Genomic DNA, 6,613 nt, shown 5'->3' with positions numbered 1-6,613 from the left:
TGTACAGTATGGCTCAATACCGTCAGAGCATTTGCCGTATCTAAAAATAAAAAGAGGCCCTGGAGCTCTGTTCCAACTTGAAGTCACACCCTTTGACCTGGCAGCTGTTCAGGAGCTGGGTGTGGTTACTCAATAGGCCCTCTGTGCATGGTCAGAGTTCCTTTCTTCTGTACCGATTTCCAGCAGTGCAAAAACACCACATTTTTATTCGCTGTTGTTATCTTTCACAAGGAACCTGGGTGTTTCACTTCCTGCTGGAGACAGATCTAGAGAACTTCTGGATTCTATTTTTTATTTTTTTAAAGGGGTGAATCTGCTGCTGTGTGTTTTGATATTCCATTATCCCTTGGTGTAACCTGAATCCTGCACAGAACAGATGAAAAGGTGGTCTTTGAAAGTGCTGCTGCTGCTTTTACCCACACACCATTTGAAGACTGGCATCAGTGCAGATGGTCTAGCTTTAGCAACAAACCTCCCCCCCCCCCCCTGCTCTGGTTAACCACCAGCCTGATTACTGGGCAACTGAAAGTTTGCTCCCTATTTCTGATACTTGATGCTTGGATGCTTCTGGTCCAGGTGTGGCAGGTTAATTGGCAGATGGGTTATTGAGATATCACAAACAAGTAGCTGGCAAGTGTTTTTTACTTCTTTGCTGAATTTTCCCTGGAAATGTAAAGAGAGGTTAACCAGATCATGAGGGGAAGAAGATACAGGATTTTGATGTTGATTATGTCATGTGGGCACTACAAAAAAAACTTGCTTGTTTGAGGATCCACCATCAAACACCGATCTGGAAGCATCCCTCACAGAGATCTTGGGGGGTTTCTTAGGTTCCAAAATGGCTACTTTTGCTTTGTGAATCTCCTCCTGACAGTTTAGTAAACTTTAGCAGCTGATTGGTCTGAAGTCTGGAAGAAATTGCTGCGCTGAAGACCAATTTCAGCCCTGCACACACTCACAAGCGGCACAGCACCCCTCAGGAAAAGCCACTCAGGCATTGGCAAAAAAAAAAAAAAAGGAGGAACACATCACACAAAAAAGGACAAGAGAGGACCTTTTCTGGCGTCAAATTTGCATATGCTAACTTATATGCATAGATACATATTTAGAAACAATTGCTATAAGTTAAATAGAAATACAGTCTATTCCACTGTTGTTGCACCATAGTTCCCCCCACTGCTCAGTTTGCTGCCCAGGTGCTGCTTACTGTGAGATGTGCACAACCTCAAGGCCCCTGTGCTCCTCTCTGATTATTTTTTTAAATCTTGAAACTAGACAGCCCTTCAAATAGAGGATGCGTTCATGAAGAGGACTGCCTCTGTACAGTAATGAATTCCCAATCTGCCTCAGGTTGCTTCCCACACAAGGAGTCTCAGACGTTTCACTTCTCAATTTACATATTTCCTCTGGAAAATACGCTTAGAGGCCATACCTACACACAAAGATGGTGGTGAAGCTGGGATGAAAAACACCCCTTAAATAGTATGATTATGGGTTCCTTTGCAGTTCCAGCAAAGATGCTTTGAAGAACTCAAAATACTGGAAGGCCAAGATCTTTTGAATACCTGCAATTGGGGGAAAATCCTCTTCCAGTTAGCAGAAAGTGACAGTTAATTCTGTTTATGCCTGGTGTCCCTGCCTCACTTGAGCCCCTCTTTGCATCAACAACTGGCTGGAGTATCTATGGGACACGAAAAAAGTCATAAAGAGCTCCCAGGGCACACCCACACAGAAACTCAGCCTGCTTTTATTACTCAGACCCCAAACAGTGTCCATAGAAGTTGGGTGACGGCACTGCAGATGACCAAGACTGGAATAGTTCACATCCTGCCCGAAACATAATGGACAGGAGGAATTCATCCAGGCCTGTCACTTCCCAAGGACTTGGGTGACAGATTGGGTTACTGAACTTGTCTTGGGACGGCAGATAATGACACACACTTGGCCCGAGGATGCAAGAAAATAACAGTAAGATGTCATTTCCTCAATGCATTCAGTTACCTCTCTGTTTGTGGCTGTTGAATTTTCTTGATGCCCTCCCCCTGCTCCCAACAAATGCGTCTTGATTGACACTGGAATGCTTTATTCAAATAGTCCAATAACTTAGCATAATTAAGATGCAACAATTCTGATAATGTCTTTCCAATTGGCACCTGAATCTAACTTCTTACAAGAACCCTGTCTGAGGCGTACCAGTATATAAAATCTAGTGTCCAGCCCCAAGGCAGCCAAGCACAATTATAGGCATTCAGAATGAAGTTGTAGTCCAAAACACCTGGAGGACACCAGGTTGGGGAAAGCTGTTTTAGATCACAAATCAAGCTAATGGGGCAATGGAGGTTTCACAGAACCAAACCTAACAATAGGTGGTCAGCTGGGTAGCGAATGATAACCGGAGAGCCTTTCCTAGAGTTGCATCATCACAACAGGGCTGCCTCCTAAGGGAGACCTGCCTTGCACATTCATTGTTAGCTTTTAGGCACCAGGTGAATTGTGTCTTGTTCACTTGGGCTATCCTAACCCAGCTTGATGTCCTCCAGATGTCTTGGACTACAACACCCATCATCCCCAGTCCGTATGGCTAGCAGATGTGGATGGTGGAAGTTGCAGTCCAGCAACATCTGGAGGACTACAGGACAGCCACGTTGGATTTATTGACTATAGCTTCCTCTTTCCTTTTTAACATTGACATATACCCCTAAAGTCATGTTAAGTAGTGGTGTTGATGTCGGGGGGGGGGGGGACGGGACCTGAAGGGGAAAGAGAAAAAGGCTATTGACTTAAACATACCTGCACAGTGTGGTCATCACCTGAGGCCTTTCTCTGGTGGTCTCTCTAATAGAGCTTCAGAGAGTAGCAAAAAGGGAGGCCTTTTCAGTGCTGGCTTCCTGTCTGCGGAATACTCTCTCCAGTCAGTCCTGCCTGAAGCCAACATTAACAGCTTTTCAGCACCAGGTTAAGAGGTACCTCTTCTCCCAGACTTCTGAGGCATTATGATAATAATTGCTGTTTCTCTCTGTGTGTTTGGATATTGTTAATTTGTTGTTGGTGGCTGCTTTTTAATTGTGTAACTCACATAGAGAGATTTTGTATTAGGTGACAAATCAAATAAACCATGAACAACATCTCTACACCTGGTGAGTTTTAAGATTGAGTAGGGGAGGAGCCAGTGACATTCACTTCTAGGTGTTTTCCGGTTTCATTCTGCACCACAGCCTCCTGGGAAGACGCATCCCCCTCATTTAGGCCATTATGAACTTGCTCTTTCTAGACTCAAGAGGCTGGAGTGAAACGTGAAACTAGCAAGCAACTGAAAACACCTCATTTGAATGTTTGCTAGCTCCTAACACATTAATTCTTAAAATACCAACACACACACCTGCTTCCCTTTAAGCATCCAGGCTTATAAAGAGTTCCAGGGAACTCAAAAGCTTGCACACTGTTTTATTCCATTTGGATTGACCTAACAAAGGTATTGCCCCAGTACACTTAGATCTATTTTATCTCTTTGGCGCCACGGAACCTAAATGCACAGTTAGTTGACATGAATGCAACTCTGTATGTGAACATTTTGCCTCCCCATCCCCACCCCCGCAGCCAACCACCCACAAATTAGGCTTTTTTATTGAGATGATGTCATCCCAACTTTGCCTGACCCCACACAAGCAGAAGTACCTGTTTGTTCTCTGGTAATTTACAGTGCCATAAAATAAGCACCTAACATTTAATGGGCAACCAGCTGACCCATTAGTGCAACACATTTGATGGAAACCAGGCTGCAGAGGATCTTTTGCTCAAGGTAGGTAACTTCTAGCTTCCTGGCCAGGGGATTTACGGAAGGACAGTCCCAAAGAAAGTTTCCTTTAGAGACAGATGAGGGAATAGGTTTTGCTCCAGTTTCCTAGACCTGGGAGAGTCCCACCCAGAAAACTCAACCCTTAGAACAGGCTTCCTCAACCTCGGCCCTCCAGATGTTTTGAGACTACAATTCCCAGCATCCCTGACCACTGGTCCTGCTAGCTAGGGATCATGGTAGTAGGCCAAAAACATCTGGAGGGCCAAGGTTGAGGAAGCCTGCATTAGAACAAGGCTTCCACACCCTTCTTACATCTAAGCAGTCCTTTTGCGCCTCAAATCATAAGGACTTTGTAAAAAAACTGAGCCACCTTGAGAGTAATACCTTTATAGCAGGACCCAAATGTCAAAGCCAAGAACAAGCATTACTGGTTCTTGGAAGTCCTTTTCGGGTTAGATGTTAAAGGGGAAAGGGAGATGTTTGGTATGTTGTGCCCCAAAGTCCGAATTAAAAGTCTCAAGATAGGCTACCAGAGGTGTTGTACAGGAATAATGGATCAGTCTTGCTTGGTATGAGATCCCCACGGGACTAATGCCACAAAGCAGCAAGGAAAGTTGCTCCCCCATTTTAATGATCTAATTATGCCTGAACAGCTCCTCCTGCATTCCATCTTAAAGACGCTTACACACTGTAGGTTTTAGGGACTTTTACATCATGTTGAGCTCCTGCCCGCACTTTCCTGTGCACTTTACTCCAAGCTGCTGGAGAATTCTACACTAAAGCTTGCTCACAACCTTGTGATAATCTGACTGACTGTAATTAAAGTGTTACTGCATCGTGGTTTCTGAACCCCACCCACCTGAGACACACAAAGGACCAACTAGCTACCTATTTAGTCTGGTGTAAAGTTTTGGAGAACTCAAAATAATAAATGATATTGCCCCAATATGGATTTTTGATTAGAACATGACTCAAATGCTCTGGCATCTGAGGCTGGTTTTCTGTAGAATTGCTGTCAAGCACAGTTCAAGGTACTAGTTCTAATCTCAAATACATATTCCACCTTTGCCACACTCAGTATTATTGGTTGACCAAAATTATCCACCATTGGGGTGGCCTGCAAAAAGGTGTTCTAGCAGCTCTTTGTAGGGTCTGCAGCGATCATTCAACAGATCCAGAAAAGCCCAATGCTAATCATTTTCTACCAGGGTCAGATGGGCTGGGTCAAGAATACCATTCTAGCGTTGTTTTTTTTAAAAAACCACCCTGCTGCCTTAAAGCCACTAAAGCATGTCATTTTGAACTTTGGACTGTCCCTACTTTGAATTTTTAAAGGCAGGACAGGGTAAACCCAAATCTCAACTGATTGGTTGCCATCCAAGGTCCAGCCTGGGAATGGTGCCATTTAAGAAATTTCAAGACCCAGAGACCCATAAAGCACAACTCGCAGGCTGGTGGTTTTTTTAGTCACTTCATGTGTTGGGAACACAGTACAGACCCTGTAACATGTGAAGGGGATAGAAATCTTCTCTTCACCATGCAGAGAAAATCAGGGGACCAGCTGTGTTTTTGCAGAATTGCTGTTTCCACTTCTTAAATGTGTTAAGTTGCCCTCAACATGACACAATCCAGAGCCTCTGTGGTGCAGAAGACTTGTTGTTTGGACAGAAATGTTCATAATCCCTGTTTGTTGTGCAGCAACCTAAAGGGTCCAGGGTAAGCCCTCACTCAGAGGAAAGAGAGGAAGAATGAATGGAAGTGCAATGAAGTATCTAAAAGATCTGAGCCAGAAGACTCCTTGGCAGCACCTGCCTTGCCCAGCAGGCGCCACAGTGCCCCAGCACAGGAGCTCTGAGAACTGCCAGCACATTTTTATATTCACTTCTAATTATGGCCTCAGGCAACAGGGCAGGTTGGCTGGTGTTTTAATTAAAAACTTGGAAGAGGGAAAAAGCATAGCTGCTGGAAAGAACAGGGCTCGCCAATATTCCCCACCGTTTCCCGAAGGGTTTAAACTTTGCACCTACCTAATACGCCGCTCAAGTCTTTTGAACAGTTCTCTCTTAAGTGCACCCTCCTCCCAAACAAAAGGCTTTTTTCTTAATTTGCATAATTTATAGACCAGGTCATTCAGGGTTTTTGTGTGTGCAGAGGTGTGTTTCACAGAAAGGAAATATTCCACAAAGCAAGAAAACTCCCAAGTACGCACATGGACCCATCCTTAACATTTGCCTTATGTGAGCTGATGGGCTGACAAAAGATCAAAGCCAATTACAGTATCTAGAAAGCCTACAGGCATTTTTGTTTATGCACTGCCTGGTCACACTCTCTCCTTCACATTGCAGTGGCTTCTACACTGGCATCTGTAGAACCCAAATGCAGCCTCCAGTTCTAATACTTTGCTCCCCCACTTTCTCTCTTTTCTATAGGAGACAACCCCCCCACCTGGGATTCCAGGAGTATGTGAGATGGAAGAAAGTGCTTTACAAGGCCACATCAGCAAGGCATTTTGGGTGAGAAAAGGATGGAGGCTCTTCCACTCATTTGGGAATCTTGGGCAACCAGGTAGGGTGAGCCCTACAGATGTTCTGTGGATGCACACCCTTCTTTGCAATGTTAAACATACGGCTACTGGGATCAAGGGTGGCAAGTTGAGCATTTTTCTGCTACCCTTCAGGAGCTTTGAACAACTTTTTTTTCTTTGTTTTGCCCAACACTATCATGTTGGCCCTGTTTGATGTAAGGTTATGTTGCAACCCTATTTTGGGGGTGGGGTGGAAGCTCAATAAAAGCAGCAATAAAAAAAGGTCTGCATGG

Source organism: Podarcis liolepis (assembly GCF_965112155.1).
Source record: "Podarcis liolepis genome assembly, chromosome: 7".
NCBI lineage: Eukaryota > Metazoa > Chordata > Lepidosauria > Squamata > Lacertidae > Podarcis > Podarcis liolepis.
Note: the sequence above shows the minus strand (reverse complement) of the source record.